Source organism: Lissotriton vulgaris, chromosome 6 (assembly GCF_964263255.1).
Source record: "Lissotriton vulgaris chromosome 6, aLisVul1.2, whole genome shotgun sequence".
NCBI lineage: Eukaryota > Metazoa > Chordata > Amphibia > Caudata > Salamandridae > Lissotriton > Lissotriton vulgaris.
This window is the reverse complement of record NC_141694.1, coordinates 1,697,194,191-1,697,209,297: the sequence shown is the minus strand read 5'-3', so window position 1 is coordinate 1,697,209,297 and position 15,107 is coordinate 1,697,194,191. Positions and strand designations below refer to the sequence as shown.

The 15,107-nt window shown below is 40.9% G+C and overlaps 1 long non-coding RNA gene across 1 annotated transcript in view; it reads left to right on the top strand.

Annotated features, from left to right (window-relative positions):
* Nucleotides 1–15,107, top strand: part of LOC147709330 (uncharacterized) — a 773,804-nt gene that overhangs the window by 412,587 nt on the left and 346,110 nt on the right. The window contains exon 4 of the long non-coding RNA XR_015296545.1: nucleotides 4,997–5,059. This is a non-coding gene — a long non-coding RNA (uncharacterized LOC147709330). The remainder of the gene's footprint in view (nucleotides 1–4,996; nucleotides 5,060–15,107) is intronic.

The window sequence follows — 15,107 nt, the reverse complement described above, 5'->3', positions numbered from 1 at the left end:
TGTAGTCGGCATGTGCCCCATTGCAGTCGGCGTGAACTGAACATTCCTCAACCTTAAAATTCAATATCTCCAGTTCTACTAATTGGATGTTTGTTGTTCTGGTCTTGTTTAATTTATTAAAAACTACTCTATGTTTCTAAACTCTGTTGTGGGCTCCTTCTGTAGTGTGTTTTCACTGTGTTACTGTTTGAAATGTTGCACAAATACATTACACAGTGCCTCTAAGTTAAGCCTTACTGCTCTGTGCATAGCTACCAGGGGCTGAGCACAGGTTAATTTGGGGTTTGCACCCTGATGTGTCAGTGGCACACAATGATGCAGCCCAATCACCTTTGCCCCCTGATGTGTCAGTGGCACACAGTGATGCAGCCATAAGACCACCACACACACCAGACACACCGGACACAGAAGACATACCAGAGGAGTAAGATGTGGATGGTAATGACTGTGTGATGAAGGAGGTAGTAACATCCATCCCCAACATATGACCTGTCCCTACAAGGTTCAGCCCTCTGCATCATGCTCTTGGACAACACCTCCCACTGTTCCCCGGAACACTCTGCGACATTCACCTGGACCCCGACATGGACTACCATATCTTCACTCGTTACCAATACCAATTCCACAGCAATCCGTCTGCGGACTGCACTCTCCCTCTTCCAATCCACTTTTCATTCCCCAGAGGACTTTGATTGGCCCACCACTGGGCAACCATGTAATGTGGGCTTGTCATGGCCATCAACAGCTCCAGCTCCGGCATTCCCCAGAATGTGAATAAGACATTCAAATTCACAAAGACGAGTCATGTCTATGTTCACTTCAGTATGAAAGTATGGATGGATGTGTGGACATTGATTCCACAAGAAGGTACACCCTGGCAAATGACATCAATGCACATGCTTGACCCTGAGCCACATGGCCAATTTGATGACATGGCAGGTGTGAAATAGCTGTGGCCTCATTGCACTTGGACAACAAACTTGCAATCCCCGTCTTAAACACACGTCCATTTATTAAATAGGGTTGTAAGTAGAAATGTCAAATTCGGGAGCAGGCCAGAAGTGGTGTCCTCCATCACATGTGACAACAGCATGTCACTTTGCATACCTACTCACCCACATCTGTGTGGACACAGTTTGTTTTGATGCATAACATTGCTCTGCATGGCCAGAAGTTGGACACCATACTCTCATTGCTAAAGACACGTAGGTGCACAGGTCTGCCAGCAATTATCCGGAACACAATGTCTGGCTTACAGAGGTGGAGCAGTCAAAAGGGACCCACCCCCATTGTACATGCATCAGTCAGTCCCTCCCTGTGTATGGACAATGCTTATTGAGGCGCACGATTTGTCAATCTAATCAACACTCATCACAGTTGGACAGTAGTGAAGTTGCGTAGACTTTATTAGCATGTGCGTGTCAGTACGTGCAAGGCAAGGGCCACAACATGCAGGGGAATGCTTAAGACACTTATACGCTGTATAGGCACATGTTGAGGTTCAAGAAATGGGGAGGCAAAAATAAACACAATTCATTGCAGATGGGATGGCAACGCGCTCAGCCCACCTTGCCTTGCTGGATGAGTCATGTGATGTTTGGCGTCTGCTCTTCGCCCCATGTCAGGGGACACGACTCACAGCCCATGGGATCGGCATAGTGCTGTCCCAACGGACTGCACCGACTGTCTGCTGTGCTGACAGTGAGCAGGTGAAAGGGTCCTACAAGGTCACATGTCATACTACATTGCCATGTGTGTACTCTCCCCCCAGCAGTGTGTCCGAATTGCCAAACGACGCTGTGCAGCTCGGCCCATGGGACTACCTCACCTTGCACAGGTGTGATTACACAAGCGTAGGTTCACGCACATGCATTCAGAGTCCAGGCAAAGCCAGACATGTCCACTGCTGTAGTGGTATATGTGGGCATTCTCCAAGATGCAACAAGGTGTGGGGAATTGTGCTGTGGGTGATAATCAGATGTGGCTGCAGGAACATAGTTACTCGTCCATGAATGTCATCGCAGCTTCATGTGCAACCTGTTCCAAGAGTACGTCGTTGGCGAGTTCAAGGAACACAAGGGAAAGCCAATCTATTAACTGGTCCAGGCAGATGTGATCTCTCCACACCATTTCACCAATCCACAATACAGCCCAATAGGGGAGCGCCTTGATGTGGTCACTGCACACGAGGAGTTGTGCAAACTCTCATGCACAACTGCCAGCACATATGCCAAAGATCAAGGCCTCCCATGCACGGGTATCCCGGTGACACTCCTGTTCATGGTCCAACAGGGGGCGCTCAGTCAAGTCATAATCCAATTTCTGCTACTGTTGCGTTGGATAGGCATACCTCCATGGGACACTAGAATGTGCATGATTGACAGTGGAACCAGGGCTGGATGCATGTGATGTAGGCAAGCCAGAAACTCAGAAAGTAACTGATTCAAAACATTGCCATTGGCAGCTATCCCAACAGATGCAGCATTCGGGCACAGTACAGTTCCACATGACAGGGGTTGTGCATGTGCCCAGGATGCCATTGCGTTTGTTGGTCTCGTAGCACAGGCAATCCTCAGACCGGCGGCAGTTGTGTGGTCAATATGCCACAGCTCTGGCCAATAAGTTGAATGTGTGTGCAATGTTTGAACGTATGGGTTGTTTTTAACCAATGTGTCAATGCGTGTGGGGTGTGGACACGCTGGTCTTTCATTAGAGCAGTTTGTGGTGTGGGAGTCGTCAGATGCTGGTATGGTATCCCACGCAGGGTGTGCCAGCCTGCATTCAGGGCCAAGGTCAGAGGTTTGGTTGTCCTTCCGCCTTGTGTATTGAGACAAAGCAGCTTTCATACCTAATTTCAGTTTTGCTACTTCTTGCATTTCTGAAATGTGATGTGGCCTTCGCGCTGACTTTGATGCCAGGTCTTAGATTTGGGGCACAGCAATTGCGAGACACACGCAGCAGTTGGCATGTATTAATGGGCCAAGGGCCCGATTGGCCTTGCGCTCTTTGTTCAGTCTCTCTCTTTCTCTCTCTCTCTGTCCTCTGATGAGTGCCTGACACACCTTCTTATCTTGGATGTTGTCATGCAGGCTGTGACTCACAGATTGTCCAGGGATGCCTGCCATGTTTCTTCTGAATAGTGTTTTGAGACAGACTTGAATGTGATATTTTGTTTGGACTTTCAATGGTGACTGAATAATCAGATTTTCTGTACTCACGTGTATGTTAATTGTTGTAAAGGTGCGACATCAGGCGAATGCATGATTTTGTGACATTGATGTGCAATATCTTGGTCCAGGGAAGGTAGGGCGTGCCTGTGGTAGGGCCCAGGGGTGTTCTGGGGGTGGTGGCGGTGGGTGTTGTGGCCCTCTTGGGGCTCTGCGCTGCATGTCAGTGTCTCCATGGCATCTGTTGTACTTCTGGTGTGGCTCTGGCCTGAGCTTCATTTTCTGGTGCAGGCTGTTTTCCGACTTTACATCAGGTCAGAGCAGGTGTTGATTTCCTGCTGCTAACACGCCCTATTGCATGTTTTGGGATCTTTTCGCCGGTCTAGCTGGTCGTTGAGAATGTTGCGGAGTGGTGTTGTCACAGCTTTTGGCACGGCTAAGCCTACTCTGCATCTCATTAGCAATAGTTGCCGGGGTCATCTGTAGCGATGTATTTTGCGGCTGCTATCGCAGGAAAACTGGTGATATAGGCTGTTAGCACCAGCTTGTGAATGGGGAGATACCTTTATCACCACTTTGGCTGCGATGAAGTGCTGATAACTCGGCAATAGCTCCTTGAAATTATGCCCCGAAGGGTTTCGTTTTGTCACATTGCCATAGAAATTGTGGGAAGCCGCAGTCAAACACTGGGAAATCAACAGACTGGTTCAAGAACATAGTGTGAACCACCAACAAATGATTTATATTGTGACTAAAAACTGTTATCACCCTTTATATGTGCTCGCTTTTGTAATCCTCAAAAACAGGCTTCCAATAGATGCATTTCAAAGGGCACCAGGTCCCTGAGTGCTGCCAAAACATGGTGTGCATGTTAAGCCAATTAAAGGCAGATCCCATTGTTACCCCCTCACATGACCCTTGGGGTCAGGCTGTGCTCAGCCTGTGCCCTTGAAGTTTTGTTTAAATCATTTTCTAAATTTTAAGGATACAGGGACCATGTCCCTGAGTCCAAAATGGCTGCCACAATATTTTTGTCAGGTTGGGGCCAGACATTCACAATTGAATAGACCGGACCAATCAGATCATAATTCAGCAGAGTTAGATATACCTATTTTGTAAGCCCTTCCTGTTCACCCAAACACCTTTTTAAGTGCAAATTTCTCAGAAATGGCTGAACATAGTTACACCAAATCAACAAAAGCACCCTTTCTGAGTAGAGTTCTAACTTTTTGCCATATTTGGCATAATTCTGTTCAGCTGTTTTTTTATATTCTTCCAAAATACTTTTCCTATGAGAATTACAATCGAAGAGCAATGTTTTGGGATGGCAACCCCTTTTTTCTTGGCCCCAACTTGATGTATCACTCTAAAACCTTTAAGAAAGAATCTGAGATGGATGAACTTTTTTGGGCAATTGAATGAAGATTTGTCAAACAGCACAAAAGTTATTAGTGAAACGAAAAATGCTCTCCCTATTCACACTTCGGCCTATTTATAACTACATAGTGATGAACACCACTGTGTACTATAAACATGTTCCAATAGGGAAACTACTCAAAATGTTGTTCAATTCGCAATATAGAATCAATATGTTTTACTTTGTCTTAAATTGATGTTTTTACTTGTCCTTTTAATATTTTGCACATTGATGAATGTTTTGAACTGTTCTTCACACCACATTGTACTAAGATGGATGTATTTTCTATTTTTGAACATTTGTAGATTTGTTCTTCTATGATATTTTCATTTAAGAATTGAATAAAGTGATTTGACTGACTGACTGAATCAATATGCAATGATAAGATAGATTTCCCTATTCTCTGTTTCAGGTTTGGAGTTTATAAACCATGCTGATGAACTCTTAACCGATTTAACTTGAAATTAAATACAAGGTGAGCTTTTATTTAGATTTCATCAATCATATAGTATGTTTAGATGAAAAATTGTTTTGTATATGTGTATATTTATTAAATACAGGTTCCTCTTAGTGAGCTATTTCTAAGATGCTAGAGGACAGATATGGATTATGTAGGCTTATTTGCCACTACACCGTTTAACTGGAAGTTCTGTTAGTTTATTGTAGTTAATTTATCACTTTAAGTTATTTTGCCTTTGTTGCTCATACAAAAGTATGTTCTCTTCAAACAAATTTAAAATAGTTGTCATGCAAATGTAAATTTAACTATGGAGAGGTCCAAAGAGTGCTATTTTTTATCGTAAATAAATAAACAAACTGAGAATTATACTGACTTTATAATTAGTTGCAGCAGAATGAAGTGCAACACCCCTGATCCAATTTGTTCAACATAAAAATGTTCAAACGTACTCCTTAGTAATCAAAGTTTTTTAAAATTCATGTTTAAAAATAGATATTCAAGGTAAATATGAACATAGTCATTCAAGACGCTTTGGCCCCAATTACGAGTTTTGCCGATGCAGGCCGGCAGGCCACTGCACCGCGAAGCCTCGCTGCCACCCCTGCCAGATTACAAGTTATTTGTAGTCTGGCAGGTTTGCTGCATGGCATTCCTATGGCGGCGCCTTTTTTAGATGCTGTGGTGCCTTTGTAAAAGGCACTGCAATGGGAACGCCTCACAAGGTTCCTGCAAGGCATGGACTCAAAAATGTGATGATTAGCTCCCAAAGATAAATGTACACTTTGACAAGAAGCAAATGTGAGTGGGGTATTGGAATGTATAGGGCAGAGTTTCCCCACCTTTGAACTGCTGCTGTAACTAAGTAACCTCAGGTCATCAGCACAGTTTCTTGGTCTTAAATGCACACTCATCTGAGAGACAATCAAACAAACTTTTAGTGAGGAATTGGAAAAGTTGCCAAACATAGACAAACAAGACAAGCAATTATCTTTAGATATTTGATCCTTGTATTTCATATTCTTTGTAGAATTTGGAACAAAATGAGCAGAGCAAATCCTAAACGAATTTAAAATAAGCATATAGTAATGATGTTAATGAGCAAAAAATAGAGAAAACAAAGGAAAAGGAATTCATATTAACAATATCAAGGAGATTGATCAAGCATTAGTTTAGATGCATTCCATCCACCAAACAACAAGAAATGGATTTTGCTTACCATCTAAGCTAGCAGCTCTTCAATTTATTCAGTATTCCTAGAGCAGTATCATTTAGACGAATCCAAAGCTATACACAAAGAGGACGGAGTCATACAACAGATCACACCCACACTACTCAGAAATGAAATGTCGCAAAGTAACCTAAAACTATTTTTTTAATGATTTTTTGAAATTGTTCATAGTTTTTAGTGATTATAACAGGAATCCCCAAAAACTTAAAAACCTCCGTTCAAAAGCGAGGATGGGGTGCCTATAGCAGTGGTTAGTCTGAACCCTAGTAGCTCACAAAAGTGCGGATCAGCAAGATGTCTAGTAAGCTTATATATACTCCTAGTACTGCAATATTCTCAGCTCAAAAAGCTACTAACCTCTTAAAAATCATCAAGACATATCAATGCGGCTTGATTTCCTCCACACGGGTAAGACCCAAAATCATGGACGCTGAGAATCTTCAGTGAAGAGCTGTAGACACAATAACCCAAGAAAGGAAAGGATGAAAAAAAGAATACCAATATTATGAAATACAGTGAAAGCAGAGAAAAAAGGGGATATAAGCTGACTCACCCCAATAGGGATAAGTTTTAAAATTTTAAGCTCCAGGAAACACTTAACTGGGCACACATAATATCTGGCAGAACCATGAAGTTTGAGAAATAACCAATCAGTCTAAAACCTCTACATTAGAAAGTAAAAGGTGAACCGAGGGTGTCACTTCATACACAATCAAAGATTGGAATTGTGATCCAAATGGTGTAATGGTGAAACCCTAAGCGGTGCCACTATGTCACCTAGATTGATATATCCCATAATACAGGGAAATCCAAAAACATCTATTTCCTACCTGTGCAATAAACATTTGTTGCCTATAAGTGTAATTAAGGAGCTGTAGTCATCATCGCCCAAGTAAACTGCAAAGAGTAAATGACAGAAAATGTAGTTCCCATAAAATATAATACAGTAAAGGATTAACACACACATAAAAAAGAGAAAGATTTAGAAAAATGTATTGAATCCTAAGTCCACACTCTATTCATATATTGGTGTGTTTTAGTGTTAAAGAACTGTATTATTCACACCTCTAATGTTTAAGGCATGCAATAAAATTAGTGGCAAAGTGATGCCACTCGTAAATCATTATAATGTAAAACAGGTATGTAACATAAAACACCAGAGGATGTAAAGAGCAAGTAGTTCATAATGTTCCCTTAGAAAGAGTCCCAGTTAATATTCTGACATTACAAAAATCAAAGTTGTGTGCCCAGAAAATAATGGCGTGTGTAAAGCATTACACGAAGTAAAAATTTGAAAGAGAAGCAACATTGGCAGCGTGGCGGTGAAGCTCTTAGTAAAGCCTCCCCACACTACCATGTCACATTAGATAGCAGAAAACTTGTCCAATCGTGGCAATAAAACTAAGTATGAGATCCCTACACGTTAAAACATGTAAGACTCACCCGTGTCCGGATCGAGCGTCAGGGCAATTGGGCAGGGTCAACGAACCAACGGCCATATTTCTCCTTAAATACTTGTGCATGCCTAGCATAACTAGAGTGGCATTTAAAGAAAAGCCTGCGTGGCTAAAGAATAAATATCCAACTTCTGTTGGGCATGTTGGTTGAGTTTGGGTTGTATAGTGAAACCATGCCTCTATAGTTCGTATATTGGCAAGACTAGAGTGGCACAATAAGAACAGACCTCAAAAATCAGTTTGGCATATTAGTTTAATTTCGGTTGCATTAAGAACTCATGTCCCTGTATAATTAGCATACTGGCAAGACGAAAGTGGCGCATTACGAAGATGTACATGGCTAAGAAACATACATTCGATATGCGTTGAAGATGTTATTTGAGTTATGTTAACATAGACTGTTCATGCCTCTATGATCCACAGTATCTAGACACCGAGAGGGGTAAATATGTGCTCAATAAAAGAAGTGAACAAATTCTAAATGAAAGATCAAAAGGCCAAAGAAAAGAAATCTGCTTCGGTTAAATGCCGATCGATACAGCATATGCAGTATGCTACCCTGTTAGAAATATGTATTTTCAAACACAAAAGCTTAAATTTTCCCAATGTATAGGAATATTAGTAATATAAATTATTCAAGTATATAGAAATAGTGAGGGGTCACAATGGTGGAAGACACAATTATGTTAATTAATACAATCAAAGTTACTAGAAGAAGAGGAGGAAGTCACCCAAACATTTTGGACAACACTGAGCTCACCACAGGCATTCATTCTCTTGAGAACCAACAATCACCAAGAATTTCTTCATTCTAGTAGACAGGTCAGTAAAAATACTACTCAATGTACATATTGTTTTAAGGATGGAATGGCTGGCAGGAGAAAGACTAAAGCAATCACAACAACAAATAAAATCATACTCAGTTTGGTAAAATCAATGTGGAAGATTGAAAACAGATATCCCACACTCAATATGAAACTGTACTCAAAATGTTTCTGTTGAGTATATGTGTACATAAAATACTCTACAAGAAGTGATGAAACTCATCGTCTTGATTCAGCCCTTCTGATACAGCTCTCAAATTACAGATCCATTTTGCCTCAAGCTTACGTAAGGATAGTTCCCTGGCACATCCTCTTTGATGCGCAAGTGCCATGTCTATCCCATGAAACCTACAATTAGTCCTGTGGGTTCCCGGGATGCAATCATGTGACACCAAAGAGTAGGTTGATCACCATTTATGCAAGCTCTGCGATGTTCCAAAATGAACAATTTTAGTGGGCGAGTGGTACTGCCCACGTAGGTCTTTTCGCACACACATCTGATTACATAGACAACATAACTAGATTGAAAGTTGCTGTATTGTCTGATTTGGTAATTATTTTTTGGGTTGTACTCAAACGCTACAGTTTTCTGTCCTCGATGGTAAACCTTGCGGTTATTGCAAGGAAAAAAGCCAATTGGCCGTTGGAGCCATGCTTCATTTTTCTTTTTCTTGTTTGGAGTGTAGTTTGGGCAAATCATGTCTTTAATGGTCCTACTCCTCTTGTAGGTTATACTAGGTTTGTTCTTAATCAATTGGTTAACACCTGGTACATTCTTAAGGAGTGCCCAATATTTATTCATTAACTTAAATATGTCAAGATTCAGGATAGAATATGCGGTAAAAAATGACATATATGGGTGAAACGCGTTGGTTGTATCCAAATTCTACAAAGAATATGAAATAAAGGATCAAATATCTAAAGATAATTGCTTCTCTTGTTTGTCTATGTTTGGCAAATTTGCCGTTACCTCACTAAAAGTTGGTCTGATTGACTCCCAGATTTTTGTGGTTGATGTTAATTATTTGTGGTTCCAATTGGTGGCAAACCATTTCTTGAGGTGGGCAACTGTACCTTTGTTGCAATGCATGATTGTGTGGCAAATGGGTCCCCTAGTCACCATTGTTTGCTTGATCTCTTGAATGCAGTCTCCATTTGTGTTGTGGGAGTCCCCCAGAGTCTATCACCTTCCATCCCCTTGAACATCGCCCTTATATGACCAAGGGCCAGATGTAGGTCGGTCGGTAACGGCTGAAAATCGGTATTTTCGGCCGTTACCGATCGGTAAATAGGTGATAGGTATGTAGGGGGCATTATTTTACCGAATCGGTAAAATTACTGATTCGGTAATTTTACCGATTCGGTAAAATAACAAATCGGTAAATTTACCGAATGTGAGCCACCCAGATGTAGGTGTGGCTCTTCAGAGTCCCCGAGGCCTTACCGGATCGGTATTTTACCATCAAATCCAATTTGATGGTAAAATACCGATTCCGGTGTGCATGCACATGTGTGCATGCACAACTATGCCATGTGACAGGCAGACCCGCCCTTAGGGCATGTATGCCTGCCACATGGCACCCGAGCCTGTTTTGGGGGTGCCAGAGGGTGTCAAAGTGAAACCCCTGCACTTTTGTGAAAATCGGTATTTACCGATTCGGTAAATACCGAATCGGTAATGCCCATTCATTCCTATGGGCTTCAAAGCCCATAGGAATGAATGGGCATTACCGATTGGGTATTTACCGAATCGTTAATACCGAAATCATCCGATTCGGTATTCCAGCACATCTGGAATACCTACATGTCCACCCCATAGATTTACCGATTTTTAATTACCGAATCGGTAAAATTTGGTAATTAAAAATCGGTAAATCTATTTCACCTACATCTGGCCCCAAGAGAGTAGACATGAACCATTGGGTGGTACATGTCCAAGTTCTCATTACAGACAAAGCCTTATTATACCCATGCCCCTCTTCTGATTGGATGTGTGAGAAATGGGTTATGACCCATTTAATCCCTCTGAATTTTTTAGTGTTGGATACTCGATTTTTGGACTTGTGACATGAGTCTCACCAACTGAGCCTCACTCCTTGTAAGCTCCGTTAAATTGGGTTGGGAGTGCTAACCACCAGTGCCCACCTTTTCAGATAAGGACTGCTGCTGCACAGCTGGGTTAAGAATCTTACGCCTGCGGTTGAGCAAATGAGACTGCCATCTATGTCCAGTATTTGTGCATTGATATCCTGTTGCATACCAGGGTAGGTCTTATAATCTGAGTGTCCATTCATACTGTGAGTATGTACATCTGTAGAGATTTACTTTGACATCTGTGTGCTTCACTATGTTGTACACTGGGGGCAACATCTGCATCAAACTCCAAATTATGGTAAATTAGGAGATCAAATACAGATCTGATGTTAATTTTCACTTATCTACATTTCTTCTTGCACTTCAATATTTTTCCTGCTCAGCTCCTAATTAGAGTCCAAAGTTTAAATGACCCTACTGGGCCACGTTAATTTACCTTGCTGGTCAGCAGGCAGATCAAAGGTTATTTGACAGTGATCCAGCTGACCCTAGTAGAGAAAACAACAAGGACGTATTTGCAATTGTTTCTTGTTTTACAAACCTGCACTTTCACTTGCTCTGAAAAGGCTCAATCCCGCAGAAAATTCAACCACCTCACCACAAGCCTCTGGAGCTGGTCATGGGAGGCCCCCCTTTGACATATTGGAGGGAAGGAAATAGGCAGCTGTGGCAGTTAGTAGTGGGGCTTCAACCATCGGAGAAGGTATGATAACAGGCCACTTGAAGGTGTCATTTTGGAAAATCCAAAAATGTTGTGCAGGTGGGTTGTGCCAGGGGTGGAGGGATGATGTGTCTTTCTAGATTGGGCATAAGTGCCTACCTCCTGGAACTTTATGTCCTCCCTTAGGAACCACTGCACAAGGGGGATATGGGGAAGAACACTCTAGACTTGACCCCTAGAGAAATGGCCTTTTGGAACAGAGCATATCCATGATTCTCATAGAGAAATACTCCAAGGGACAGCGCAGTGCAGCAAGAATTTTGTTTTGCAGAAAGAGAGACTTTCCTGCATACAAACAATCCTTAGAGGATTGTACCTCATTCTGTGTGCTGCAGAATGTAGCACATGTAGAAAGTTGAAAATACAAGGAGAATACAGTTATTTTTCCTCGTTGTGCTTTTTGACGCATTCCCAGGACTACTACTGATATTGAACCTGAAAATGTGCCAAAAATGACATCATTTGTTTGTCCTACCCAAGTGCAAAAGAACATTTTTGGCTGTGTTGAAATAATTGGGATAGGAGTGTATATATATGTTTAGAAGTAATTGATGGCGATACCAGTATGCCCATGTGATGTCAACTTACAAATGTACTTATGTGACCACATGTGACTTCTGTAAACTTTTTCTATAACACCTCAATCCTCACCAATCCCTAAACCCCACCTCCACTTTTCCCTTTTCACCCACACCTTCATTTTGGGCAATTATGCGTTCTACAATTCAAAAAATTTATACATAATAAGTTTATGACTGAGGATGTGAATAAATAACATCATGCATGGAATAGAGTGGTATTACTTTGATTCTAATTATTTTTGACATTTTTCTCTGTGTTAAAGATATTTCGCAACTGGGACCCCTTTAAATGTAACATTGAATTACTCAGTTCTCAGTATCGTTGGGTCAACCCCTATTTTGTAACGAGGGTACAAGAAAAGCAAAGGAAAAGCAAAGCTTGATTCCTGCCGCAACACATAAAAGTGCATTGCGGTCACTGATCAGTGCCCCATAAGCCGACGTTCAAGTTTAGACAATTTGCATAGTATGTTGCTTTGGTGCCCAGAAAGGGCAGAGGCACCACCAACATCTTGTAAAGTGTACCTGGAGCTGCCAAAAGCACAGCAGCTTCTAAAGAAGCCCTCACGTCAGTTCATGGAAGTAAAGAAAGCAGTGTAGTGCCAACAATCCTTGGCTTCTCATTAAAGAAATCACTTCCATGAAGTGGACTTAATTCCGCATAACCACACAATCTAGATCCAGATCCAGATCTACGCTCCAGAGTCTTCCCATGGTTAAGTATAGGCAAGAATAACAAAATGTATTTAACTCGAAAAAAAAATTACAAATATTTTATGCTAAATATTGATGTAATTTCGTTTAATACATTGTAGTTAAATGTAAAACAAAATGAAAAACTACTAAGCGCTCTTGAATTAATTTTGAATTAAAACTTTAACTAATAAAATATATTTAATAAAAAAAAATATTCTGAAGTTTAAATTAAAATTGAATTAATTAAAAAAATATTGATTCCTAACTAAAGAAAAACAGTTTTTTAATGCGCATTGATAATTATTAAATGTGATGTATAAAATTAATTACAATTAATGTAATTGTTTTAAATAAAATGCATTTTTCATTATTTTTTAAGTTCAAAATCGGGTATTACAATATTTTATAATTAAATAATAAATACATACTTTCTAACATTTTTATAACATGAATTTAAATTTGTTCATATTTGTAACTAATTATGTACTTTAATTTTATTTTACTTTATTTCTGGTGTGGTTTCATTTTTCGTCCCTACCTGTATAATTTCACCAGTGGTTGGAGTGCTGGACTTACACACAGAGGGGGTGATTATAATGGCGGGTGGATCGGCACCGTCGGCTGGGCGGTGGCGATCTGCCCGCCATCCCAACTTGATCTATCCCCCGCCGGTGGGGGTATCGCGTGTGTAAAGAAGGGTCCCTGTGAAACACTATATCATAGTTTATTTTATTCACGAATAAAGTAAAGTAACAAATTCACACACTGTAAATTAATTACAATGGGTTAGGCAGTATACTTAGTAAATAACATTATTAAATAACAGTGCCCCAAAGAAAGAAGTGAGATAGCGTGATGCTGTGAAGGAGAAGGAAGTGAAGGATGAAAATTTGTGACATTAATTGTATATCCAATGTCATTCGCAATTCAACAAAACTTTTTAAAGGCTTCAGACCTCTGAGCCAAATTTAGGAGATCATCATGTATCCCATAATACTAAAAAGAGTCTATGTTGACACAGGGAATTCGAATTACTGCGGGCGGTGTCAACATGAAAAACAAAGGAAGGTAGCCGTCGACGTTTCGACCCCATGCTACAGTTGTAGGTATGATTGTTGCCTTACATCGGGGTCTTCATCAGGACAGTGATAATATGGGGTGCACTACAATTTCTGTAAAAATGTAAACAGTATAGTATCAATTTAAAGAAAGAAGGACGATGATTGTCAAATTACCGCAGTAAGCTGTAAGCAAACATTCTAAAAGGTTACCATGGTACTAAAAGGAAAATTATTTTGAACAATGTAATTTTAAAACTTAAATTCGTTGAAACATTTATCGGCGAAAAAATCAGATTTTTCTAGTTTTTACATATGATTATTGTTTGAAATGTTCTATACTGAAGACCACTGAATGGTGCTTAATTCAACTATGTTAAAAAACAAGACACAAAAACACAAACAATCCTGACTCAACCGGAAGAACCAAATCAGTGTCATAAAGTAACTCAACACATGACATTATATTAAGAAATGACCCGTGCTGAGAGGGGTTATTGCACAATTAAGGCATATGTCTATTGAGGGACATATAAGTACTAGATCTAGTCTCGAACACACATACTGAACATAATCGATTTACAGCCTGGTGAATCTCACCTATCACAGGAGGTAATGAACACTATGGCGGTTCAATGTGTATCGTTCATCAAACTGTAGAGTAGTATCTATAGACAAGAAATGCAACTGTGAGAATATACCGGCTAGTTTGGGTGGGAAACATAGGGACTAAAGCTGCGACCTGGTCTTACCTAGAAGTCTATGTGGTGTAAACTCAAATTCACAAGCTCCACCGTAAATACATCAAACGAGATAGGAGGGCCATCAAGTCTCACAAGGGCGTCAGCAAAGCGCCGCTTCTGAGGGCAAAAGAGGAATAAGGATATAGTCCTGCACTCTGGTCAGCGTTACAAAGCACCTGTACAGCACGGACATGTTATGACCTGCTGTATTGTCACATACCTGTTTAAAGGAGAATCTGTCGAATCTGTAAACGACAAAAACGGCCATCAGATCTCCTCAACATGACTACACAAACGTTGTACGGAGGTCTGTAAACCTAACACGTGCTCTTACCAAGAATTAGGGTTAGATACAATTCTACGAAGAGTTTCAACGTAGATGTTCGATGGGCCAGATAAATGGATCCCAAACGTGCGTCGAAAAGGGTCGCACCGAGTCTCCGCTTCTGCGGGCGAGATAAGGATATAATAAGTGTCCCGCTGAATGGTTATTTAAATTACGCAGACATACAGAACCCGGGCATTCTTTACTTACAATTCGGAGAGGGTCTGTATTCCGAGTCCCGCCGTCTCGTCTCTGCCTCTTGCCAAATGGGCGTGTAGGCTGACGATAAAAATAGTCGAAGGACTATTAGTACTGCCGGGTCGTTGCTCCGGGTTA